Here is a 27,095-nt window from a genome sequence, read left to right as displayed (position 1 = left end):
GTCCCAGCACCCATTCCCGGGATGGTTGTGCCTCTCACCCTGGCTCTGTGTCCCGGAGCCCATTCCTGCTCTTACTGTGCCTCTCTCCCTGTCTCTGTGTCCCAGCGCCGATTCCTGTGCTGACTGTCCTCTTTCCCTGGATTTGTGTCCCAGAACCCATTCCTGAGCAGATTGTGCCTATCAAGGCTCTGTGTTCCAGCACCCATTTAATGGGTAGTCAGTTCCTCTCTCCCTGGCTCTGTGTCTCAGCACCCATTTCTGCTCTGACTGCGCCTCTCTCCTAGGCTCTCTGTCCCAGCACCCATACCTGGGCTGATCCTGCCACTCTCCCAAACTCTGTGTCCCAGCACGCATTCCTGGGCTCAGTGTTCCTCTCTCCCAGGCTCTGTGTCCCAGCACCCCTTTCTGGGCTGACTGTGCCTCCCTCCCAAACTCTGTGTCCCAGCACCCATTCCTGGGCTGACTGCGCCTCTCTCCTAGGCTCTGTGTCCCAGCACCCATTCCTGCTCTGACTGTGCCTCTGCCAGGCTCTGTGTCCCAGCACCGATTCCTGGGCTCAGTGTTCCTCACCCCTAGGCTCTGTGTCCCATATTCCATTCCTAAGCAGATTGTGCCTTACAAAGGTCAGTGTCCCAGCGCCCATTCCTGGGGTGAATGTGCCTCTCTCCCAGGCTCTGGGCCCACCACTCATTCCTGGGATCAGTGTTCTGCACTCCCAGGCTCTGTGTCCCAGAACCCATTACTGGGCTGACTCTGCCCCTATGCCAGGCTCTGTGTCCAAGATCCCATTTTGGGGCGCAGTGTTCCTCTCTCCCAGGCTCTGTTTCCCATCACCCATTCCTGGACTGACTGCGCCTTTCTCTTAGGGTCTGTGTCCCAGCACTCATTCCTGCTGTGACTGTGCCTCTGCCAGGCTCTTTTTCCCAGCACCCATTCCTGGGCTCAGTGTTCCTCACTCCTAGGCTCTTTGTCCCAGCACCCATTCATGGGCTGACTCTGCCTCTATGCCGCGCTCTGAGTGCAGGCACCCATTCCTGGGCTGACAGTGCATCTCTTCCAAACTCTGTGTCCCAGCACCCATTCCTGGGCTGACTGTGCCGCTCTCCCAGGCTCTTTGTCCCAGCACCCATTCCTGGGCTCAGTGTTCCTCACTCCTTGGCTCTGTGTCCCAGCACCCATTCCCGGGATGGTTGTACCTCTCTCCCTGGCTCGGTGTCCCAGCACCCATTTCTGCTCTGACTGTGCCTCTCTCCTAGGCTCTCTGTCCCAGCACCCATACCTGGGCTCATCCTGCCACTCTCCCAAACTCTGTGTCCCAGCACCCATTTCTGCTCTGACTGTGCCTCTCTCCCAAAATCTGTGTCCCAGCCCCCATTCCTGGGTAGACTGTGACTCTGCCAGGCTCTGCGTCCCAGCACCGATTCCTGGGCAGATTGTGCCTATATAGGCTCTGTGTCCCAGCACCCATTCCTGGGCTGACTGTGCCTCTCTCCCTGACTGTGTCCCAGCACGCATTCCTGGGCTCAGTGTTCCTCTCTCCCAGGCTCTGTGTCACAGCACCCATTCCTGCTCTGACTGTGCCTCTCTCCCTGTCTCTGTGTCCCAGCGCCGATTCCTGTGCTGACTGTCCTTTTTCCCTGGATTTGTGTCCCAGAACCCATTCCTGAGCAGATTGTGCCTATCAAGGCTCTGTGTCCCAGCACCCATTTCATGGGCTGTCAGTTCTTCTCTCCCTGGCTCTGTGTCTCAGCACACATTCCAGGGCCGACTGCGTCCCCATCAGGGTCTGTGTCCCAGCAACCATTCCTGGACTGAGTTCTCCTCTCTCCCTGGCTCGGTGTCCCAGCACCCATTTCTGCTCTGACTGTGCCTCTCTCCTAGGCTCTTTGTCCCAGCACCCATACCTGGGCTGACCCTGCCTCTCTCCCAGGCTCTTTGTCCAAGTACCCATTCCAGGGCTGACTGCGCCCCCTTCAGGCTCTGTGTCCCAGCACCCATTCCTGGGCTGATTGTGCCTCTGCCAGGCTCTGCGTCCCAGCACGCATTCCTGGGCAGATTGTGCCTATATAGGCTCTGTGTCCCAGCACCCATTCCTGGGCTGACTGTGCCTCTATCCCAGGCTCTGCGTCCCAGCCACCATTCCAGGGCTGACTGTTCCTCTCTCTTAAGCTCTGTGTCCCAGCACCCATTCCGGGGCTGACTGTGCCTCTCTCCCTGTATCTGTGTCCCAGCACCCATTCATGGGCTTACTCAGCGCCCGTTGAGGCTTTGTGTCCCAGCACGCATTCCTGGGCTGACTGTGCCTCTCTCCCTGACTCTGTGTCCAAGGACACATTCCTGGGCTCAGTGTTCCTCTCTCCCAGGCTCTGTGTCCCAGCACCCATTCCTGGGCTCAGTGTGCCTCGCTCCCAGGCTCTGTGTCACAGCACCCATTCCTGCTCTGACTGTGCCTCTCTCCCTGGCTCTGTGTCCCAGCGCCGATTCCTGTGCTGACTGTCCTCATTCCCTGGATTTGTGTCCCAGAACCCATTCCTGAGCAGATTGTGCCTATCAAGGCTCTGTGTCTCAGCACCCATTCCTGGGCTGACTGTGCCTCTCTCCCAGGCTCTTTGTCCAAGCACCCATTCCAGGGCCGACTGCACCCCCATCAGGGTCTGTGTCCCAGCAACCATTCCTGGACTCAGTTGTCCTCTCTCCCTGGCTCGGTGTCCCAGCACCCATTTCTGCTCTGACTGTGCCTCTCTCCTAGGCTCTCTGTCCCAGCACCCATACCTGGGCTGACCCTGCCTCTCTCCCAGGCTCTTTGTCCAAGTACCCATTCCAGGGCTGACTACGCCCCCTTCAGGCTCTGTGTCCCAGAACCCATTCCTGGTCTGGCTGTGCCTCTCTCCCAAAATCTGTGTCCCAGCCCCCATTCCTGGGCAGACTGTGCCTCTGCCAGGCTCTGCGTCCCAGCACCGATTCCTGGGCAGATTGTGCCTATATAGGCTCTGTGTCCCAGCACCCATTCCTGGGCTGACTGTGCCTCTCTCCCTGACTGTGTCCCAGCACCCATTCCTGGGCTCAGTGTGCCTCTCTCCCAGGCTCTGTGTCACAGCACCCATTCCTGCTCTGACTGTGCCTCTCTCCCTGTCTCTGTGTCCCAGCGCCGATTCCTGTGCTGACTGTCCTCTTTCCCTGGATTTGTGTCCCAGAACCCATTCCTGAGCAGATTGTGCCTATCAAGGCTCTGTGTCCCAGCACCCATTTCATGGGCTGTCAGTTCTTCTCTCCCTGGCTCTGTGTCTCAGCACCCATTCCAGGGCCGACTGCGTCCCCATCAGGGTCTGTGTCCCAGCAACCATTCCTGGACTGAGTTCTCCTCTCTCCCTGGCTCGGTGTCCCAGCACCCATTTCTGCTCTGACTGTGCCTCTCTCCTAGGCTCTTTGTCCCAGCACCCATACCTGGGCTGACCCTGCCTCTCTCCCAGGCTCTTTGTCCAAGTACCCATTCCAGGGCTGACTGCGCCCCCTTCAGGCTCTGTGTCCCAGCACCCATTCCTGGGCTGACTGTGCCTCTCTCCCAAACTCTGTGTCCCAGCCCCCATTCCTGGGCTGATTGTGCCTCTGCCAGGCTCTGCGTCCCAGCACGCATTCCTGGGCAGATTGTGCCTATATAGGCTCTGTGTCCCAGCACCCATTCCTGGGCTGACTGTGCCTCTATCCCAGGCTCTGCGTCCCAGCCACCATTCCAGGGCTGACTGTTCCTCTCTCTTAAGCTCTGTGTCCCAGCACCCATTCCGGGGCTGACTGTGCCTCTCTCCCTGTATCTGTGTCCCAGCACCCATTCATGGGCTTACTCAGCGCCCGTTGAGGCTTTGTGTCCCAGCACGCATTCCTGGGCTGACTGTGCCTCTCTCCCTGACTCTGTGTCCAAGGACACATTCCTGGGCTCAGTGTTCCTCTCTCCCAGGCTCTGTGTCCCAGCACCCATTCCTGGGCTCAGTGTGCCTCGCTCCCAGGCTCTGTGTCACAGCACCCATTCCTGCTCTGACTGTGCCTCTCTCCCTGGCTCTGTGTCCCAGCGCCGATTCCTGTGCTGACTGTCCTCATTCCCTGGATTTGTGTCCCAGAACCCATTCCTGAGCAGATTGTGCCTATCAAGGCTCTGTGTCTCAGCACCCATTCCTGGGCTGACTGTGCCTCTCTCCCAGGCTCTTTGTCCAAGCACCCATTCCAGGGCCGACTGCACCCCCATCAGGGTCTGTGTCCCAGCAACCATTCCTGGACTCAGTTGTCCTCTCTCCCTGGCTCGGTGTCCCAGCACCCATTTCTGCTCTGACTGTGCCTCTCTCCTAGGCTCTCTGTCCCAGCACCCATACCTGGGCTGACCCTGCCTCTCTCCCAGGCTCTTTGTCCAAGTACCCATTCCAGGGCTGACTACGCCCCCTTCAGGCTCTGTGTCCCAGAACCCATTCCTGGTCTGGCTGTGCCTCTCTCCCAAAATCTGTGTCCCAGCCCCCATTCCTGGGCAGACTGTGCCTCTGCCAGGCTCTGCGTCCCAGCACCGATTCCTGGGCAGATTGTGCCTATATAGGCTCTGTGTCCCAGCACCCATTCCTGGGCTGACTGTGCCTCTCTCCCTGACTGTGTCCCAGCACCCATTCCTGGGCTCAGTGTGCCTCTCTCCCAGGCTCTGTGTCACAGCACCCATTCCTGCTCTGACTGTGCCTCTCTCCCTGTCTCTGTGTCCCAGCGCCGATTCCTGTGCTGACTGTCCTCTTTCCCTGGATTTGTGTCCCAGAACCCATTCCTGAGCAGATTGTGCCTATCAAGGCTCTGTGTCCCAGCACCCATTTCATGGGCTGTCAGTTCTTCTCTCCCTGGCTCTGTGTCTCAGCACCCATTCCAGGGCCGACTGCGTCCCCATCAGGGTCTGTGTCCCAGCAACCATTCCTGGACTGAGTTCTCCTCTCTCCCTGGCTCGGTGTCCCAGCACCCATTTCTGCTCTGACTGTGCCTCTCTCCTAGGCTCTTTGTCCCAGCACCCATACCTGGGCTGACCCTGCCTCTCTCCCAGGCTCTTTGTCCAAGTACCCATTCCAGGGCTGACTGCGCCCCCTTCAGGCTCTGTGTCCCAGCACCCATTCCTGGGCTGACTGTGCCTCTCTCCCAAACTCTGTGTCCCAGCCCCCATTCCTGGGCTGATTGTGCCTCTGCCAGGCTCTGCGTCCCAGCACGCATTCCTGGGCAGATTGTGCCTATATAGGCTCTGTGTCCCAGCACCCATTCCTGGGCTGACTGTGCCTCTTTTCCAGGCTCTGTGTCCCAGCACCCATTCCGGGGCTGACTGTGCCTCTCTCCCAAACTCTGTGTCCCAGCACCCATTGCTGCTCTGACTGTGCCTCTCTCCCAGGCTCTGTGTCCCAGCCCCCATTCCTGCTCTGACTGTGCCTCTGCCACGCTCTGCGTCCCAGCACCGATTCCTGGGCAGATTGTGCCTATATAGGCTCTGTGTCCCAGCAACCATTCCTGGACTCAGTTCTCCTCTCTCCCTGGCTCGGTGTCCCAGCACCCATTCCTGGGGTGACTGTGCCTCTCTCCCTGGATCTGTGTCCCAGCACCCATTCATGGGCTTACTCAGCGCCCGTTGAGGCTTTGTGTCCCAGCACCCATTCCTGGGCTGACTGTGCCTCTCTCCCTGACTCTGTGTCCCAGCACGCATTCCTGGGCTCAGTGTTCCTCTCTCCCAGGTTCTGTGTCCCAGCACCCATTCCTGGGCTGACTGTGCCTCTCTCCCAGGCTCTGTGTCACAGCACCCATTCCTGCTCTGACTGTGCCTCTCTCCCTTTCTCTGTGTCCCAGCGCCGATTCCTGTGCTGACTGTCCTCTTTCCCTGGATTTGTGTCCCAGAACCCATTCCTGAGTAGATTGTGCCTATCAAGGCTCTGTGTCCCAGCACCCATTTCATGGGTAGTCAGTTCCTCTCTCCCTGGCTCTGTGTCTCAGCACCCATTCCTGGGCTGACTGTGCCTCTCTACCAGGCTCTTTGTCCAAGCACCATTCCAGGGCCGACTGCGCCCCCATCAGGGTCTGTGTCCCAGCAACCATTCCTGGACTCAGTTCTCCTCTCTCCCTGGCTCGGTGTCCCAGCACCCATTTCTGCTCTGACTGTGCCTCTCTCCTAGGCTCTCTGTCCCAGCACCCATACCTGGGCTCATCCTGCCACTCTCCCAAACTCTGTGTCCCAGCACCCATTCCTGGGCTGACTGTGCCTCTCTCCCAAAATCTGTGTCCCAGCCCCCATTCCTGGGCAGACTGTGCCTCTGCCAGGCTCTGCGTCCCAGCACCCATTCCGGGGCAGATTGTGCCTATATAGGCTCTCAGTCCCAGCACCCATTCCTGGACCTACTGTGCCTCTCTCCCTGATTCTGTGTCCCAGCACGCATTCCTGGGCTCAGTGTTCCTCTCTCCCAGGCTCTGTGTCCCAGCACCCCTTTCTGGGCTGACTGTGCCTCCCTCCCAAACTCTGTGTCCCAGCACCCATTCCTGGGCTGACTGCGCCTCTCTCCTAGGCTCTGTGTCCCAGCACTCATTCCTGCTGTGACTGTGCCTCTGCCAGGCTCTGTGTCCCAGCACCGATTCCTGGGCTCAGTGTTCCTCACCCCTAGGCTCTGTGTCCCAGCATCTATTCCTAAGCAGGTTGTGCCTATCAATGCTCAGTGTCCCAGCGCCCATTCCTGGGCTGAATGTGCCTCTCTCCCTGGCTCTGTGTCTCTGCACCGATTCCTGGGCTGACTGTGCCTCTCTCCCAGGCTCTGGGCCCACCACCCATTCCTGGGATCAGTGTTCTGCACTCCCAGGCTCTGTGTCCCAGCACCCATTACTGGGCTGACTCTGCCCCTATGCCAGGCTCTGTGTCCAAGCACCCATTCCAGGGCGCAGTGTTCCTCTCTCCCAGGCTCTGTTTCCCATCACCCATTCCTGGACTGACTGCGCCTTTCTCTTAGGGTCTGTGTCCCAGCACTCATTCCTGCTGTGACTGTGCCTCTGCCAGGCTCTTTTTCCCAGCACCCATTCCTGGGCTCAGTGTTCCTCACTCCTAGGCTCTGTGTCCCAGCACCCATTCATGGGCTGACTCTGCCTCTATGCCGCGCTCTCAGTGCAGGCACCCATTCCTGGGCTGACAGTGCATCTCTTCCAAACTCTGTGTCCCAGCATCCATTCCTGGGCTGACTGTGCCTCTCTCCCAGGCTCTTTGTCCCAGCACCCATTCCTGGGCTCAGTGTTCCTCACTCCTTGGCTCTGTGTCCCAGCACCCATTCTTGGGCTGTCTCTGGCACTATGCTAGGCTTTGTGTCCAGGCACCCAGTCCTGGGCTGACTGTGCCTCTCTCCCAGGCTCTGTGTCCCAGCACCCATTCCTGGGCTGACTGTTCCTCTCTCCCAGGCTCTGTGTCCCAGCACCCATTCCCGGGATGGTTGTGCCTCTCACCCTGGCTCTGTGTCCCGGAGCCCATTCCTGCTCTTACTGTGCCTCTCTCCCTGTCTCTGTGTCCCAGCGCCGATTCCTGTGCTGACTGTCCTCTTTCCCTGGATTTGTGTCCCAGAACCCATTCCTGAGCAGATTGTGCCTATCAAGGCTCTGTGTTCCAGCACCCATTTAATGGGTAGTCAGTTCCTCTCTCCCTGGCTCTGTGTCTCAGCACCCATTTCTGCTCTGACTGCGCCTCTCTCCTAGGCTCTCTGTCCCAGCACCCATACCTGGGCTGATCCTGCCACTCTCCCAAACTCTGTGTCCCAGCACGCATTCCTGGGCTCAGTGTTCCTCTCTCCCAGGCTCTGTGTCCCAGCACCCCTTTCTGGGCTGACTGTGCCTCCCTCCCAAACTCTGTGTCCCAGCACCCATTCCTGGGCTGACTGCGCCTCTCTCCTAGGCTCTGTGTCCCAGCACCCATTCCTGCTCTGACTGTGCCTCTGCCAGGCTCTGTGTCCCAGCACCGATTCCTGGGCTCAGTGTTCCTCACCCCTAGGCTCTGTGTCCCATATTCCATTCCTAAGCAGATTGTGCCTTACAAAGGTCAGTGTCCCAGCGCCCATTCCTGGGGTGAATGTGCCTCTCTCCCAGGCTCTGGGCCCACCACTCATTCCTGGGATCAGTGTTCTGCACTCCCAGGCTCTGTGTCCCAGAACCCATTACTGGGCTGACTCTGCCCCTATGCCAGGCTCTGTGTCCAAGATCCCATTCCGGGGCGCAGTGTTCCTCTCTCCCAGGCTCTGTTTCCCATCACCCATTCCTGGACTGACTGCGCCTTTCTCTTAGGGTCTGTGTCCCAGCACTCATTCCTGCTGTGACTGTGCCTCTGCCAGGCTCTTTTTCCCAGCACCCATTCCTGGGCTCAGTGTTCCTCACTCCTAGGCTCTTTGTCCCAGCACCCATTCATGGGCTGACTCTGCCTCTATGCCGCGCTCTGAGTGCAGGCACCCATTCCTGGGCTGACAGTGCATCTCTTCCAAACTCTGTGTCCCAGCACCCATTCCTGGGCTGACTGTGCCGCTCTCCCAGGCTCTTTGTCCCAGCACCCATTCCTGGGCTCAGTGTTCCTCACTCCTTGGCTCTGTGTCCCAGCACCCATTCCCGGGATGGTTGTACCTCTCTCCCTGGCTCGGTGTCCCAGCACCCATTTCTGCTCTGACTGTGCCTCTCTCCTAGGCTCTCTGTCCCAGCACCCATACCTGGGCTCATCCTGCCACTCTCCCAAACTCTGTGTCCCAGCACCCATTTCTGCTCTGACTGTGCCTCTCTCCCAAAATCTGTGTCCCAGCCCCCATTCCTGGGTAGACTGTGCCTCTGCCAGGCTCTGCGTCCCAGCACCGATTCCTGGGCAGATTGTGCCTATATAGGCTCTGTGTCCCAGCACCCATTCCTGGGCTGACTGTGCCTCTCTCCCTGACTGTGTCCCAGCACGCATTCCTGGGCTCAGTGTTCCTCTCTCCCAGGCTCTGTGTCACAGCACCCATTCCTGCTCTGACTGTGCCTCTCTCCCTGGCTCTGTGTCCCAGCGCCGATTCCTGTGCTGACTGTCCTCATTCCCTGGATTTGTGTCCCAGAACCCATTCCTGAGCAGATTGTGCCTATCAAGGCTCTGTGTCTCAGCACCCATTCCTGGGCTGACTGTGCCTCTCTCCCAGGCTCTTTGTCCAAGCACCCATTCCAGGGCCGACTGCACCCCCATCAGGGTCTGTGTCCCAGCAACCATTCCTGGACTCAGTTGTCCTCTCTCCCTGGCTCGGTGTCCCAGCACCCATTTCTGCTCTGACTGTGCCTCTCTCCTAGGCTCTCTGTCCCAGCACCCATACCTGGGCTGACCCTGCCTCTCTCCCAGGCTCTTTGTCCAAGTACCCATTCCAGGGCTGACTACGCCCCCTTCAGGCTCTGTGTCCCAGAACCCATTCCTGGTCTGGCTGTGCCTCTCTCCCAAAATCTGTGTCCCAGCCCCCATTCCTGGGCAGACTGTGCCTCTGCCAGGCTCTGCGTCCCAGCACCGATTCCTGGGCAGATTGTGCCTATATAGGCTCTGTGTCCCAGCACCCATTCCTGGGCTGACTGTGCCTCTCTCCCTGACTGTGTCCCAGCACCCATTCCTGGGCTCAGTGTGCCTCTCTCCCAGGCTCTGTGTCACAGCACCCATTCCTGCTCTGACTGTGCCTCTCTCCCTGTCTCTGTGTCCCAGCGCCGATTCCTGTGCTGACTGTCCTCTTTCCCTGGATTTGTGTCCCAGAACCCATTCCTGAGCAGATTGTGCCTATCAAGGCTCTGTGTCCCAGCACCCATTTCATGGGCTGTCAGTTCTTCTCTCCCTGGCTCTGTGTCTCAGCACCCATTCCAGGGCCGACTGCGTCCCCATCAGGGTCTGTGTCCCAGCAACCATTCCTGGACTGAGTTCTCCTCTCTCCCTGGCTCGGTGTCCCAGCACCCATTTCTGCTCTGACTGTGCCTCTCTCCTAGGCTCTTTGTCCCAGCACCCATACCTGGGCTGACCCTGCCTCTCTCCCAGGCTCTTTGTCCAAGTACCCATTCCAGGGCTGACTGCGCCCCCTTCAGGCTCTGTGTCCCAGCACCCATTCCTGGGCTGACTGTGCCTCTCTCCCAAACTCTGTGTCCCAGCCCCCATTCCTGGGCTGATTGTGCCTCTGCCAGGCTCTGCGTCCCAGCACGCATTCCTGGGCAGATTGTGCCTATATAGGCTCTGTGTCCCAGCACCCATTCCTGGGCTGACTGTGCCTCTTTTCCAGGCTCTGTGTCCCAGCACCCATTCCGGGGCTGACTGTGCCTCTCTCCCAAACTCTGTGTCCCAGCACCCATTGCTGCTCTGACTGTGCCTCTCTCCCAGGCTCTGTGTCCCAGCCCCCATTCCTGCTCTGACTGTGCCTCTGCCACGCTCTGCGTCCCAGCACCGATTCCTGGGCAGATTGTGCCTATATAGGCTCTGTGTCCCAGCAACCATTCCTGGACTCAGTTCTCCTCTCTCCCTGGCTCGGTGTCCCAGCACCCATTCCTGGGGTGACTGTGCCTCTCTCCCTGGATCTGTGTCCCAGCACCCATTCATGGGCTTACTCAGCGCCCGTTGAGGCTTTGTGTCCCAGCACCCATTCCTGGGCTGACTGTGCCTCTCTCCCTGACTCTGTGTCCCAGCACGCATTCCTGGGCTCAGTGTTCCTCTCTCCCAGGTTCTGTGTCCCAGCACCCATTCCTGGGCTGACTGTGCCTCTCTCCCAGGCTCTGTGTCACAGCACCCATTCCTGCTCTGACTGTGCCTCTCTCCCTTTCTCTGTGTCCCAGCGCCGATTCCTGTGCTGACTGTCCTCTTTCCCTGGATTTGTGTCCCAGAACCCATTCCTGAGTAGATTGTGCCTATCAAGGCTCTGTGTCCCAGCACCCATTTCATGGGTAGTCAGTTCCTCTCTCCCTGGCTCTGTGTCTCAGCACCCATTCCTGGGCTGACTGTGCCTCTCTACCAGGCTCTTTGTCCAAGCACCATTCCAGGGCCGACTGCGCCCCCATCAGGGTCTGTGTCCCAGCAACCATTCCTGGACTCAGTTCTCCTCTCTCCCTGGCTCGGTGTCCCAGCACCCATTTCTGCTCTGACTGTGCCTCTCTCCTAGGCTCTCTGTCCCAGCACCCATACCTGGGCTCATCCTGCCACTCTCCCAAACTCTGTGTCCCAGCACCCATTCCTGGGCTGACTGTGCCTCTCTCCCAAAATCTGTGTCCCAGCCCCCATTCCTGGGCAGACTGTGCCTCTGCCAGGCTCTGCGTCCCAGCACCCATTCCGGGGCAGATTGTGCCTATATAGGCTCTCAGTCCCAGCACCCATTCCTGGACCTACTGTGCCTCTCTCCCTGATTCTGTGTCCCAGCACGCATTCCTGGGCTCAGTGTTCCTCTCTCCCAGGCTCTGTGTCCCAGCACCCCTTTCTGGGCTGACTGTGCCTCCCTCCCAAACTCTGTGTCCCAGCACCCATTCCTGGGCTGACTGCGCCTCTCTCCTAGGCTCTGTGTCCCAGCACTCATTCCTGCTGTGACTGTGCCTCTGCCAGGCTCTGTGTCCCAGCACCGATTCCTGGGCTCAGTGTTCCTCACCCCTAGGCTCTGTGTCCCAGCATCTATTCCTAAGCAGGTTGTGCCTATCAATGCTCAGTGTCCCAGCGCCCATTCCTGGGCTGAATGTGCCTCTCTCCCTGGCTCTGTGTCTCTGCACCGATTCCTGGGCTGACTGTGCCTCTCTCCCAGGCTCTGGGCCCACCACCCATTCCTGGGATCAGTGTTCTGCACTCCCAGGCTCTGTGTCCCAGCACCCATTACTGGGCTGACTCTGCCCCTATGCCAGGCTCTGTGTCCAAGCACCCATTCCAGGGCGCAGTGTTCCTCTCTCCCAGGCTCTGTTTCCCATCACCCATTCCTGGACTGACTGCGCCTTTCTCTTAGGGTCTGTGTCCCAGCACTCATTCCTGCTGTGACTGTGCCTCTGCCAGGCTCTTTTTCCCAGCACCCATTCCTGGGCTCAGTGTTCCTCACTCCTAGGCTCTGTGTCCCAGCACCCATTCATGGGCTGACTCTGCCTCTATGCCGCGCTCTGAGTGCAGGCACCCATTCCTGGGCTGACAGTGCATCTCTTCCAAACTCTGTGTCCCAGCATCCATTCCTGGGCTGACTGTGCCTCTCTCCCAGGCTCTTTGTCCCAGCACCCATTCCTGGGCTCAGTGTTCCTCACTCCTTGGCTCTGTGTCCCAGCACCCATTCTTGGGCTGTCTCTGGCACTATGCTAGGCTTTGTGTCCAGGCACCCAGTCCTGGGCTGACTGTGCCTCTCTCCCAGGCTCTGTGTCCCAGCACCCATTCCTGGGCTGACTGTTCCTCTCTCCCAGGCTCTGTGTCCCAGCACCCATTCCCGGGATGGTTGTGCCTCTCACCCTGGCTCTGTGTCCCGGAGCCCATTCCTGCTCTTACTGTGCCTCTCTCCCTGTCTCTGTGTCCCAGCGCCGATTCCTGTGCTGACTGTCCTCTTTCCCTGGATTTGTGTCCCAGAACCCATTCCTGAGCAGATTGTGCCTATCAAGGCTCTGTGTTCCAGCACCCATTTAATGGGTAGTCAGTTCCTCTCTCCCTGGCTCTGTGTCTCAGCACCCATTTCTGCTCTGACTGCGCCTCTCTCCTAGGCTCTCTGTCCCAGCACCCATACCTGGGCTGATCCTGCCACTCTCCCAAACTCTGTGTCCCAGCACGCATTCCTGGGCTCAGTGTTCCTCTCTCCCAGGCTCTGTGTCCCAGCACCCCTTTCTGGGCTGACTGTGCCTCCCTCCCAAACTCTGTGTCCCAGCACCCATTCCTGGGCTGACTGCGCCTCTCTCCTAGGCTCTGTGTCCCAGCACCCATTCCTGCTCTGACTGTGCCTCTGCCAGGCTCTGTGTCCCAGCACCGATTCCTGGGCTCAGTGTTCCTCACCCCTAGGCTCTGTGTCCCATATTCCATTCCTAAGCAGATTGTGCCTTACAAAGGTCAGTGTCCCAGCGCCCATTCCTGGGGTGAATGTGCCTCTCTCCCAGGCTCTGGGCCCACCACTCATTCCTGGGATCAGTGTTCTGCACTCCCAGGCTCTGTGTCCCAGAACCCATTACTGGGCTGACTCTGCCCCTATGCCAGGCTCTGTGTCCAAGATCCCATTCCGGGGCGCAGTGTTCCTCTCTCCCAGGCTCTGTTTCCCATCACCCATTCCTGGACTGACTGCGCCTTTCTCTTAGGGTCTGTGTCCCAGCACTCATTCCTGCTGTGACTGTGCCTCTGCCAGGCTCTTTTTCCCAGCACCCATTCCTGGGCTCAGTGTTCCTCACTCCTAGGCTCTTTGTCCCAGCACCCATTCATGGGCTGACTCTGCCTCTATGCCGCGCTCTGAGTGCAGGCACCCATTCCTGGGCTGACAGTGCATCTCTTCCAAACTCTGTGTCCCAGCACCCATTCCTGGGCTGACTGTGCCGCTCTCCCAGGCTCTTTGTCCCAGCACCCATTCCTGGGCTCAGTGTTCCTCACTCCTTGGCTCTGTGTCCCAGCACCCATTCCCGGGATGGTTGTACCTCTCTCCCTGGCTCGGTGTCCCAGCACCCATTTCTGCTCTGACTGTGCCTCTCTCCTAGGCTCTCTGTCCCAGCACCCATACCTGGGCTCATCCTGCCACTCTCCCAAACTCTGTGTCCCAGCACCCATTTCTGCTCTGACTGTGCCTCTCTCCCAAAATCTGTGTCCCAGCCCCCATTCCTGGGTAGACTGTGCCTCTGCCAGGCTCTGCGTCCCAGCACCGATTCCTGGGCAGATTGTGCCTATATAGGCTCTGTGTCCCAGCACCCATTCCTGGGCTGACTGTGCCTCTCTCCCTGACTGTGTCCCAGCACGCATTCCTGGGCTCAGTGTTCCTCTCTCCCAGGCTCTGTGTCACAGCACCCATTCCTGCTCTGACTGTGCCTCTCTCCCTGGCTCTGTGTCCCAGCGCCGATTCCTGTGCTGACTGTCCTCATTCCCTGGATTTGTGTCCCAGAACCCATTCCTGAGCAGATTGTGCCTATCAAGGCTCTGTGTCTCAGCACCCATTCCTGGGCTGACTGTGCCTCTCTCCCAGGCTCTTTGTCCAAGCACCCATTCCAGGGCCGACTGCACCCCCATCAGGGTCTGTGTCCCAGCAACCATTCCTGGACTCAGTTGTCCTCTCTCCCTGGCTCGGTGTCCCAGCACCCATTTCTGCTCTGACTGTGCCTCTCTCCTAGGCTCTCTGTCCCAGCACCCATACCTGGGCTGACCCTGCCTCTCTCCCAGGCTCTTTGTCCAAGTACCCATTCCAGGGCTGACTACGCCCCCTTCAGGCTCTGTGTCCCAGAACCCATTCCTGGTCTGGCTGTGCCTCTCTCCCAAAATCTGTGTCCCAGCCCCCATTCCTGGGCAGACTGTGCCTCTGCCAGGCTCTGCGTCCCAGCACCGATTCCTGGGCAGATTGTGCCTATATAGGCTCTGTGTCCCAGCACCCATTCCTGGGCTGACTGTGCCTCTCTCCCTGACTGTGTCCCAGCACCCATTCCTGGGCTCAGTGTGCCTCTCTCCCAGGCTCTGTGTCACAGCACCCATTCCTGCTCTGACTGTGCCTCTCTCCCTGTCTCTGTGTCCCAGCGCCGATTCCTGTGCTGACTGTCCTCTTTCCCTGGATTTGTGTCCCAGAACCCATTCCTGAGCAGATTGTGCCTATCAAGGCTCTGTGTCCCAGCACCCATTTCATGGGCTGTCAGTTCTTCTCTCCCTGGCTCTGTGTCTCAGCACCCATTCCAGGGCCGACTGCGTCCCCATCAGGGTCTGTGTCCCAGCAACCATTCCTGGACTGAGTTCTCCTCTCTCCCTGGCTCGGTGTCCCAGCACCCATTTCTGCTCTGACTGTGCCTCTCTCCTAGGCTCTTTGTCCCAGCACCCATACCTGGGCTGACCCTGCCTCTCTCCCAGGCTCTTTGTCCAAGTACCCATTCCAGGGCTGACTGCGCCCCCTTCAGGCTCTGTGTCCCAGCACCCATTCCTGGGCTGACTGTGCCTCTCTCCCAAACTCTGTGTCCCAGCCCCCATTCCTGGGCTGATTGTGCCTCTGCCAGGCTCTGCGTCCCAGCACGCATTCCTGGGCAGATTGTGCCTATATAGGCTCTGTGTCCCAGCACCCATTCCTGGGCTGACTGTGCCTCTTTTCCAGGCTCTGTGTCCCAGCACCCATTCCGGGGCTGACTGTGCCTCTCTCCCAAACTCTGTGTCCCAGCACCCATTGCTGCTCTGACTGTGCCTCTCTCCCAGGCTCTGTGTCCCAGCCCCCATTCCTGCTCTGACTGTGCCTCTGCCACGCTCTGCGTCCCAGCACCGATTCCTGGGCAGATTGTGCCTATATAGGCTCTGTGTCCCAGCAACCATTCCTGGACTCAGTTCTCCTCTCTCCCTGGCTCGGTGTCCCAGCACCCATTCCTGGGGTGACTGTGCCTCTCTCCCTGGATCTGTGTCCCAGCACCCATTCATGGGCTTACTCAGCGCCCGTTGAGGCTTTGTGTCCCAGCACCCATTCCTGGGCTGACTGTGCCTCTCTCCCTGACTCTGTGTCCCAGCACGCATTCCTGGGCTCAGTGTTCCTCTCTCCCAGGTTCTGTGTCCCAGCACCCATTCCTGGGCTGACTGTGCCTCTCTCCCAGGCTCTGTGTCACAGCACCCATTCCTGCTCTGACTGTGCCTCTCTCCCTTTCTCTGTGTCCCAGCGCCGATTCCTGTGCTGACTGTCCTCTTTCCCTGGATTTGTGTCCCAGAACCCATTCCTGAGTAGATTGTGCCTATCAAGGCTCTGTGTCCCAGCACCCATTTCATGGGTAGTCAGTTCCTCTCTCCCTGGCTCTGTGTCTCAGCACCCATTCCTGGGCTGACTGTGCCTCTCTACCAGGCTCTTTGTCCAAGCACCATTCCAGGGCCGACTGCGCCCCCATCAGGGTCTGTGTCCCAGCAACCATTCCTGGACTCAGTTCTCCTCTCTCCCTGGCTCGGTGTCCCAGCACCCATTTCTGCTCTGACTGTGCCTCTCTCCTAGGCTCTCTGTCCCAGCACCCATACCTGGGCTCATCCTGCCACTCTCCCAAACTCTGTGTCCCAGCACCCATTCCTGGGCTGACTGTGCCTCTCTCCCAAAATCTGTGTCCCAGCCCCCATTCCTGGGCAGACTGTGCCTCTGCCAGGCTCTGCGTCCCAGCACCCATTCCGGGGCAGATTGTGCCTATATAGGCTCTCAGTCCCAGCACCCATTCCTGGACCTACTGTGCCTCTCTCCCTGATTCTGTGTCCCAGCACGCATTCCTGGGCTCAGTGTTCCTCTCTCCCAGGCTCTGTGTCCCAGCACCCCTTTCTGGGCTGACTGTGCCTCCCTCCCAAACTCTGTGTCCCAGCACCCATTCCTGGGCTGACTGCGCCTCTCTCCTAGGCTCTGTGTCCCAGCACTCATTCCTGCTGTGACTGTGCCTCTGCCAGGCTCTGTGTCCCAGCACCGATTCCTGGGCTCAGTGTTCCTCACCCCTAGGCTCTGTGTCCCAGCATCTATTCCTAAGCAGGTTGTGCCTATCAATGCTCAGTGTCCCAGCGCCCATTCCTGGGCTGAATGTGCCTCTCTCCCTGGCTCTGTGTCTCTGCACCGATTCCTGGGCTGACTGTGCCTCTCTCCCAGGCTCTGGGCCCACCACCCATTCCTGGGATCAGTGTTCTGCACTCCCAGGCTCTGTGTCCCAGCACCCATTACTGGGCTGACTCTGCCCCTATGCCAGGCTCTGTGTCCAAGCACCCATTCCAGGGCGCAGTGTTCCTCTCTCCCAGGCTCTGTTTCCCATCACCCATTCCTGGACTGACTGCGCCTTTCTCTTAGGGTCTGTGTCCCAGCACTCATTCCTGCTGTGACTGTGCCTCTGCCAGGCTCTTTTTCCCAGCACCCATTCCTGGGCTCAGTGTTCCTCACTCCTAGGCTCTGTGTCCCAGCACCCATTCATGGGCTGACTCTGCCTCTATGCCGCGCTCTGAGTGCAGGCACCCATTCCTGGGCTGACAGTGCATCTCTTCCAAACTCTGTGTCCCAGCATCCATTCCTGGGCTGACTGTGCCTCTCTCCCAGGCTCTTTGTCCCAGCACCCATTCCTGGGCTCAGTGTTCCTCACTCCTTGGCTCTGTGTCCCAGCACCCATTCTTGGGCTGTCTCTGGCACTATGCTAGGCTTTGTGTCCAGGCACCCAGTCCTGGGCTGACTGTGCCTCTCTCCCAGGCTCTGTGTCCCAGCACCCATTCCTGGGCTGACTGTTCCTCTCTCCCAGGCTCTGTGTCCCAGCACCCATTCCCGGGATGGTTGTGCCTCTCACCCTGGCTCTGTGTCCCGGAGCCCATTCCTGCTCTTACTGTGCCTCTCTCCCTGTCTCTGTGTCCCAGCGCCGATTCCTGTGCTGACTGTCCTCTTTCCCTGGATTTGTGTCCCAGAACCCATTCCTGAGCAGATTGTGCCTATCAAGGCTCTGTGTTCCAGCACCCATTTAATGGGTAGTCAGTTCCTCTCTCCCTGGCTCTGTGTCTCAGCACCCATTTCTGCTCTGACTGCGCCTCTCTCCTAGGCTCTCTGTCCCAGCACCCATACCTGGGCTGATCCTGCCACTCTCCCAAACTCTGTGTCCCAGCACGCATTCCTGGGCTCAGTGTTCCTCTCTCCCAGGCTCTGTGTCCCAGCACCCCTTTCTGGGCTGACTGTGCCTCCCTCCCAAACTCTGTGTCCCAGCACCCATTCCTGGGCTGACTGCGCCTCTCTCCTAGGCTCTGTGTCCCAGCACCCATTCCTGCTCTGACTGTGCCTCTGCCAGGCTCTGTGTCCCAGCACCGATTCCTGGGCTCAGTGTTCCTCACCCCTAGGCTCTGTGTCCCATATTCCATTCCTAAGCAGATTGTGCCTTACAAAGGTCAGTGTCCCAGCGCCCATTCCTGGGGTGAATGTGCCTCTCTCCCAGGCTCTGGGCCCACCACTCATTCCTGGGATCAGTGTTCTGCACTCCCAGGCTCTGTGTCCCAGAACCCATTACTGGGCTGACTCTGCCCCTATGCCAGGCTCTGTGTCCAAGATCCCATTCCGGGGCGCAGTGTTCCTCTCTCCCAGGCTCTGTTTCCCATCACCCATTCCTGGACTGACTGCGCCTTTCTCTTAGGGTCTGTGTCCCAGCACTCATTCCTGCTGTGACTGTGCCTCTGCCAGGCTCTTTTTCCCAGCACCCATTCCTGGGCTCAGTGTTCCTCACTCCTAGGCTCTTTGTCCCAGCACCCATTCATGGGCTGACTCTGCCTCTATGCCGCGCTCTGAGTGCAGGCACCCATTCCTGGGCTGACAGTGCATCTCTTCCAAACTCTGTGTCCCAGCACCCATTCCTGGGCTGACTGTGCCGCTCTCCCAGGCTCTTTGTCCCAGCACCCATTCCTGGGCTCAGTGTTCCTCACTCCTTGGCTCTGTGTCCCAGCACCCATTCCCGGGATGGTTGTACCTCTCTCCCTGGCTCGGTGTCCCAGCACCCATTTCTGCTCTGACTGTGCCTCTCTCCTAGGCTCTCTGTCCCAGCACCCATACCTGGGCTCATCCTGCCACTCTCCCAAACTCTGTGTCCCAGCACCCATTTCTGCTCTGACTGTGCCTCTCTCCCAAAATCTGTGTCCCAGCCCCCATTCCTGGGTAGACTGTGCCTCTGCCAGGCTCTGCGTCCCAGCACCGATTCCTGGGCAGATTGTGCCTATATAGGCTCTGTGTCCCAGCACCCATTCCTGGGCTGACTGTGCCTCTCTCCCTGACTGTGTCCCAGCACGCATTCCTGGGCTCAGTGTTCCTCTCTCCCAGGCTCTGTGTCACAGCACCCATTCCTGCTCTGACTGTGCCTCTCTCCCTGTCTCTGTGTCCCAGCGCCGATTCCTGTGCTGACTGTCCTCTTTCCCTGGATTTGTGTCCCAGAACCCATTCCTGAGCAGATTGTGCCTATCAAGGCTCTGTGTCTCAGCACCCATTCCTGGGCTGACTGTGCCTCTCTCCCAGGCTCTTTGTCCAAGCACCCATTCCAGGGCCGACTGCACCCCCATCAGGGTCTGTGTCCCAGCAACCATTCCTGGACTCAGTTGTCCTCTCTCCCTGGCTCGGTGTCCCAGCACCCATTTCTGCTCTGACTGTGCCTCTCTCCTAGGCTCTCTGTCCCAGCACCCATACCTGGGCTGACCCTGCCTCTCTCCCAGGCTCTTTGTCCAAGTACCCATTCCAGGGCTGACTACGCCCCCTTCAGGCTCTGTGTCCCAGAACCCATTCCTGGTCTGGCTGTGCCTCTCTCCCAAAATCTGTGTCCCAGCCCCCATTCCTGGGCAGACTGTGCCTCTGCCAGGCTCTGCGTCCCAGCACCGATTCCTGGGCAGATTGTGCCTATATAGGCTCTGTGTCCCAGCACCCATTCCTGGGCTGACTGTGCCTCTCTCCCTGACTGTGTCCCAGCACCCATTCCTGGGCTCAGTGTGCCTCTCTCCCAGGCTCTGTGTCACAGCACCCATTCCTGCTCTGACTGTGCCTCTCTCCCTGTCTCTGTGTCCCAGCGCCGATTCCTGTGCTGACTGTCCTCTTTCCCTGGATTTGTGTCCCAGAACCCATTCCTGAGCAGATTGTGCCTATCAAGGCTCTGTGTCCCAGCACCCATTTCATGGGCTGTCAGTTCTTCTCTCCCTGGCTCTGTGTCTCAGCACCCATTCCAGGGCCGACTGCGTCCCCATCAGGGTCTGTGTCCCAGCAACCATTCCTGGACTGAGTTCTCCTCTCTCCCTGGCTCGGTGTCCCAGCACCCATTTCTGCTCTGACTGTGCCTCTCTCCTAGGCTCTTTGTCCCAGCACCCATACCTGGGCTGACCCTGCCTCTCTCCCAGGCTCTTTGTCCAAGTACCCATTCCAGGGCTGACTGCGCCCCCTTCAGGCTCTGTGTCCCAGCACCCATTCCTGGGCTGACTGTGCCTCTCTCCCAAACTCTGTGTCCCAGCCCCCATTCCTGGGCTGATTGTGCCTCTGCCAGGCTCTGCGTCCCAGCACGCATTCCTGGGCAGATTGTGCCTATATAGGCTCTGTGTCCCAGCACCCATTCCTGGGCTGACTGTGCCTCTTTTCCAGGCTCTGTGTCCCAGCACCCATTCCGGGGCTGACTGTGCCTCTCTCCCAAACTCTGTGTCCCAGCACCCATTGCTGCTCTGACTGTGCCTCTCTCCCAGGCTCTGTGTCCCAGCCCCCATTCCTGCTCTGACTGTGCCTCTGCCACGCTCTGCGTCCCAGCACCGATTCCTGGGCAGATTGTGCCTATATAGGCTCTGTGTCCCAGCAACCATTCCTGGACTCAGTTCTCCTCTCTCCCTGGCTCGGTGTCCCAGCACCCATTCCTGGGGTGACTGTGCCTCTCTCCCTGGATCTGTGTCCCAGCACCCATTCATGGGCTTACTCAGCGCCCGTTGAGGCTTTGTGTCCCAGCACCCATTCCTGGGCTGACTGTGCCTCTCTCCCTGACTCTGTGTCCCAGCACGCATTCCTGGGCTCAGTGTTCCTCTCTCCCAGGTTCTGTGTCCCAGCACCCATTCCTGGGCTGACTGTGCCTCTCTCCCAGGCTCTGTGTCACAGCACCCATTCCTGCTCTGACTGTGCCTCTCTCCCTTTCTCTGTGTCCCAGCGCCGATTCCTGTGCTGACTGTCCTCTTTCCCTGGATTTGTGTCCCAGAACCCATTCCTGAGTAGATTGTGCCTATCAAGGCTCTGTGTCCCAGCACCCATTTCATGGGTAGTCAGTTCCTCTCTCCCTGGCTCTGTGTCTCAGCACCCATTCCTGGGCTGACTGTGCCTCTCTACCAGGCTCTTTGTCCAAGCACCATTCCAGGGCCGACTGCGCCCCCATCAGGGTCTGTGTCCCAGCAACCATTCCTGGACTCAGTTCTCCTCTCTCCCTGGCTCGGTGTCCCAGCACCCATTTCTGCTCTGACTGTGCCTCTCTCCTAGGCTCTCTGTCCCAGCACCCATACCTGGGCTCATCCTGCCACTCTCCCAAACTCTGTGTCCCAGCACCCATTCCTGGGCTGACTGTGCCTCTCTCCCAAAATCTGTGTCCCAGCCCCCATTCCTGGGCAGACTGTGCCTCTGCCAGGCTCTGCGTCCCAGCACCCATTCCGGGGCAGATTGTGCCTATATAGGCTCTCAGTCCCAGCACCCATTCCTGGACCTACTGTGCCTCTCTCCCTGATTCTGTGTCCCAGCACGCATTCCTGGGCTCAGTGTTCCTCTCTCCCAGGCTCTGTGTCCCAGCACCCCTTTCTGGGCTGACTGTGCCTCCCTCCCAAACTCTGTGTCCCAGCACCCATTCCTGGGCTGACTGCGCCTCTCTCCTAGGCTCTGTGTCCCAGCACTCATTCCTGCTGTGACTGTGCCTCTGCCAGGCTCTGTGTCCCAGCACCGATTCCTGGGCTCAGTGTTCCTCACCCCTAGGCTCTGTGTCCCAGCATCTATTCCTAAGCAGGTTGTGCCTATCAATGCTCAGTGTCCCAGCGCCCATTCCTGGGCTGAATGTGCCTCTCTCCCTGGCTCTGTGTCTCTGCACCGATTCCTGGGCTGACTGTGCCTCTCTCCCAGGCTCTGGGCCCACCACCCATTCCTGGGATCAGTGTTCTGCACTCCCAGGCTCTGTGTCCCAGCACCCATTACTGGGCTGACTCTGCCCCTATGCCAGGCTCTGTGTCCAAGCACCCATTCCAGGGCGCAGTGTTCCTCTCTCCCAGGCTCTGTTTCCCATCACCCATTCCTGGACTGACTGCGCCTTTCTCTTAGGGTCTGTGTCCCAGCACTCATTCCTGCTGTGACTGTGCCTCTGCCAGGCTCTTTTTCCCAGCACCCATTCCTGGGCTCAGTGTTCCTCACTCCTAGGCTCTGTGTCCCAGCACCCATTCATGGGCTGACTCTGCCTCTATGCCGCGCTCTGAGTGCAGGCACCCATTCCTGGGCTGACAGTGCATCTCTTCCAAACTCTGTGTCCCAGCATCCATTCCTGGGCTGACTGTGCCTCTCTCCCAGGCTCTTTGTCCCAGCACCCATTCCTGGGCTCAGTGTTCCTCACTCCTTGGCTCTGTGTCCCAGCACCCATTCTTGGGCTGTCTCTGGCACTATGCTAGGCTTTGTGTCCAGGCACCCAGTCCTGGGCTGACTGTGCCTCTCTCCCAGGCTCTGTGTCCCAGCACCCATTCCTGGGCTGACTGTTCCTCTCTCCCAGGCTCTGTGTCCCAGCACCCATTCCCGGGATGGTTGTGCCTCTCACCCTGGCTCTGTGTCCCGGAGCCCATTCCTGCTCTTACTGTGCCTCTCTCCCTGTCTCTGTGTCCCAGCGCCGATTCCTGTGCTGACTGTCCTCTTTCCCTGGATTTGTGTCCCAGAACCCATTCCTGAGCAGATTGTGCCTATCAAGGCTCTGTGTTCCAGCACCCATTTAATGGGTAGTCAGTTCCTCTCTCCCTGGCTCTGTGTCTCAGCACCCATTTCTGCTCTGACTGCGCCTCTCTCCTAGGCTCTCTGTCCCAGCACCCATACCTGGGCTGATCCTGCCACTCTCCCAAACTCTGTGTCCCAGCACGCATTCCTGGGCTCAGTGTTCCTCTCTCCCAGGCTCTGTGTCCCAGCACCCCTTTCTGGGCTGACTGTGCCTCCCTCCCAAACTCTGTGTCCCAGCACCCATTCCTGGGCTGACTGCGCCTCTCTCCTAGGCTCTGTGTCCCAGCACCCATTCCTGCTCTGACTGTGCCTCTGCCAGGCTCTGTGTCCCAGCACCGATTCCTGGGCTCAGTGTTCCTCACCCCTAGGCTCTGTGTCCCATATTCCATTCCTAAGCAGATTGTGCCTTACAAAGGTCAGTGTCCCAGCGCCCATTCCTGGGGTGAATGTGCCTCTCTCCCAGGCTCTGGGCCCACCACTCATTCCTGGGATCAGTGTTCTGCACTCCCAGGCTCTGTGTCCCAGAACCCATTACTGGGCTGACTCTGCCCCTATGCCAGGCTCTGTGTCCAAGATCCCATTCCGGGGCGCAGTGTTCCTCTCTCCCAGGCTCTGTTTCCCATCACCCATTCCTGGACTGACTGCGCCTTTCTCTTAGGGTCTGTGTCCCAGCACTCATTCCTGCTGTGACTGTGCCTCTGCCAGGCTCTTTTTCCCAGCACCCATTCCTGGGCTCAGTGTTCCTCACTCCTAGGCTCTTTGTCCCAGCACCCATTCATGGGCTGACTCTGCCTCTATGCCGCGCTCTGAGTGCAGGCACCCATTCCTGGGCTGACAGTGCATCTCTTCCAAACTCTGTGTCCCAGCACCCATTCCTGGGCTGACTGTGCCGCTCTCCCAGGCTCTTTGTCCCAGCACCCATTCCTGGGCTCAGTGTTCCTCACTCCTTGGCTCTGTGTCCCAGCACCCATTCCCGGGATGGTTGTACCTCTCTCCCTGGCTCGGTGTCCCAGCACCCATTTCTGCTCTGACTGTGCCTCTCTCCTAGGCTCTCTGTCCCAGCACCCATACCTGGGCTCATCCTGCCACTCTCCCAAACTCTGTGTCCCAGCACCCATTTCTGCTCTGACTGTGCCTCTCTCCCAAAATCTGTGTCCCAGCCCCCATTCCTGGGTAGACTGTGCCTCTGCCAGGCTCTGCGTCCCAGCACCGATTCCTGGGCAGATTGTGCCTATATAGGCTCTGTGTCCCAGCACCCATTCCTGGGCTGACTGTGCCTCTCTCCCTGACTGTGTCCCAGCACGCATTCCTGGGCTCAGTGTTCCTCTCTCCCAGGCTCTGTGTCACAGCACCCATTCCTGCTCTGACTGTGCCTCTCTCCCTGGCTCTGTGTCCCAGCGCCGATTCCTGTGCTGACTGTCCTCATTCCCTGGATTTGTGTCCCAGAACCCATTCCTGAGCAGATTGTGCCTATCAAGGCTCTGTGTCTCAGCACCCATTCCTGGGCTGACTGTGCCTCTCTCCCAGGCTCTTTGTCCAAGCACCCATTCCAGGGCCGACTGCACCCCCATCAGGGTCTGTGTCCCAGCAACCATTCCTGGACTCAGTTGTCCTCTCTCCCTGGCTCGGTGTCCCAGCACCCATTTCTGCTCTGACTGTGCCTCTCTCCTAGGCTCTCTGTCCCAGCACCCATACCTGGGCTGACCCTGCCTCTCTCCCAGGCTCTTTGTCCAAGTACCCATTCCAGGGCTGACTACGCCCCCTTCAGGCTCTGTGTCCCAGAACCCATTCCTGGTCTGGCTGTGCCTCTCTCCCAAAATCTGTGTCCCAGCCCCCATTCCTGGGCAGACTGTGCCTCTGCCAGGCTCTGCGTCCCAGCACCGATTCCTGGGCAGATTGTGCCTATATAGGCTCTGTGTCCCAGCACCCATTCCTGGGCTGACTGTGCCTCTCTCCCTGACTGTGTCCCAGCACCCATTCCTGGGCTCAGTGTGCCTCTCTCCCAGGCTCTGTGTCACAGCACCCATTCCTGCTCTGACTGTGCCTCTCTCCCTGTCTCTGTGTCCCAGCGCCGATTCCTGTGCTGACTGTCCTCTTTCCCTGGATTTGTGTCCCAGAACCCATTCCTGAGCAGATTGTGCCTATCAAGGCTCTGTGTCCCAGCACCCATTTCATGGGCTGTCAGTTCTTCTCTCCCTGGCTCTGTGTCTCAGCACCCATTCCAGGGCCGACTGCGTCCCCATCAGGGTCTGTGTCCCAGCAACCATTCCTGGACTGAGTTCTCCTCTCTCCCTGGCTCGGTGTCCCAGCACCCATTTCTGCTCTGACTGTGCCTCTCTCCTAGGCTCTTTGTCCCAGCACCCATACCTGGGCTGACCCTGCCTCTCTCCCAGGCTCTTTGTCCAAGTACCCATTCCAGGGCTGACTGCGCCCCCTTCAGGCTCTGTGTCCCAGCACCCATTCCTGGGCTGACTGTGCCTCTCTCCCAAACTCTGTGTCCCAGCCCCCATTCCTGGGCTGATTGTGCCTCTGCCAGGCTCTGCGTCCCAGCACGCATTCCTGGGCAGATTGTGCCTATATAGGCTCTGTGTCCCAGCACCCATTCCTGGGCTGACTGTGCCTCTTTTCCAGGCTCTGTGTCCCAGCACCCATTCCGGGGCTGACTGTGCCTCTCTCCCAAACTCTGTGTCCCAGCACCCATTGCTGCTCTGACTGTGCCTCTCTCCCAGGCTCTGTGTCCCAGCCCCCATTCCTGCTCTGACTGTGCCTCTGCCACGCTCTGCGTCCCAGCACCGATTCCTGGGCAGATTGTGCCTATATAGGCTCTGTGTCCCAGCAACCATTCCTGGACTCAGTTCTCCTCTCTCCCTGGCTCGGTGTCCCAGCACCCATTCCTGGGGTGACTGTGCCTCTCTCCCTGGATCTGTGTCCCAGCACCCATTCATGGGCTTACTCAGCGCCCGTTGAGGCTTTGTGTCCCAGCACCCATTCCTGGGCTGACTGTGCCTCTCTCCCTGACTCTGTGTCCCAGCACGCATTCCTGGGCTCAGTGTTCCTCTCTCCCAGGTTCTGTGTCCCAGCACCCATTCCTGGGCTGACTGTGCCTCTCTCCCAGGCTCTGTGTCACAGCACCCATTCCTGCTCTGACTGTGCCTCTCTCCCTTTCTCTGTGTCCCAGCGCCGATTCCTGTGCTGACTGTCCTCTTTCCCTGGATTTGTGTCCCAGAACCCATTCCTGAGTAGATTGTGCCTATCAAGGCTCTGTGTCCCAGCACCCATTTCATGGGTAGTCAGTTCCTCTCTCCCTGGCTCTGTGTCTCAGCACCCATTCCTGGGCTGACTGTGCCTCTCTACCAGGCTCTTTGTCCAAGCACCATTCCAGGGCCGACTGCGCCCCCATCAGGGTCTGTGTCCCAGCAACCATTCCTGGACTCAGTTCTCCTCTCTCCCTGGCTCGGTGTCCCAGCACCCATTTCTGCTCTGACTGTGCCTCTCTCCTAGGCTCTCTGTCCCAGCACCCATACCTGGGCTCATCCTGCCACTCTCCCAAACTCTGTGTCCCAGCACCCATTCCTGGGCTGACTGTGCCTCTCTCCCAAAATCTGTGTCCCAGCCCCCATTCCTGGGCAGACTGTGCCTCTGCCAGGCTCTGCGTCCCAGCACCCATTCCGGGGCAGATTGTGCCTATATAGGCTCTCAGTCCCAGCACCCATTCCTGGACCTACTGTGCCTCTCTCCCTGATTCTGTGTCCCAGCACGCATTCCTGGGCTCAGTGTTCCTCTCTCCCAGGCTCTGTGTCCCAGCACCCCTTTCTGGGCTGACTGTGCCTCCCTCCCAAACTCTGTGTCCCAGCACCCATTCCTGGGCTGACTGCGCCTCTCTCCTAGGCTCTGTGTCCCAGCACTCATTCCTGCTGTGACTGTGCCTCTGCCAGGCTCTGTGTCCCAGCACCGATTCCTGGGCTCAGTGTTCCTCACCCCTAGGCTCTGTGTCCCAGCATCTATTCCTAAGCAGGTTGTGCCTATCAATGCTCAGTGTCCCAGCGCCCATTCCTGGGCTGAATGTGCCTCTCTCCCTGGCTCTGTGTCTCTGCACCGATTCCTGGGCTGACTGTGCCTCTCTCCCAGGCTCTGGGCCCACCACCCATTCCTGGGATCAGTGTTCTGCACTCCCAGGCTCTGTGTCCCAGCACCCATTACTGGGCTGACTCTGCCCCTATGCCAGGCTCTGTGTCCAAGCACCCATTCCAGGGCGCAGTGTTCCTCTCTCCCAGGCTCTGTTTCCCATCACCCATTCCTGGACTGACTGCGCCTTTCTCTTAGGGTCTGTGTCCCAGCACTCATTCCTGCTGTGACTGTGCCTCTGCCAGGCTCTTTTTCCCAGCACCCATTCCTGGGCTCAGTGTTCCTCACTCCTAGGCTCTGTGTCCCAGCACCCATTCATGGGCTGACTCTGCCTCTATGCCGCGCTCTGAGTGCAGGCACCCATTCCTGGGCTGACAGTGCATCTCTTCCAAACTC

Source organism: Zonotrichia albicollis, chromosome W (genome assembly GCF_047830755.1).
Source record: "Zonotrichia albicollis isolate bZonAlb1 chromosome W, bZonAlb1.hap1, whole genome shotgun sequence".
NCBI classification, from domain to species: domain Eukaryota; kingdom Metazoa; phylum Chordata; class Aves; order Passeriformes; family Passerellidae; genus Zonotrichia; species Zonotrichia albicollis.
Note: the sequence above shows the minus strand (reverse complement) of the source record.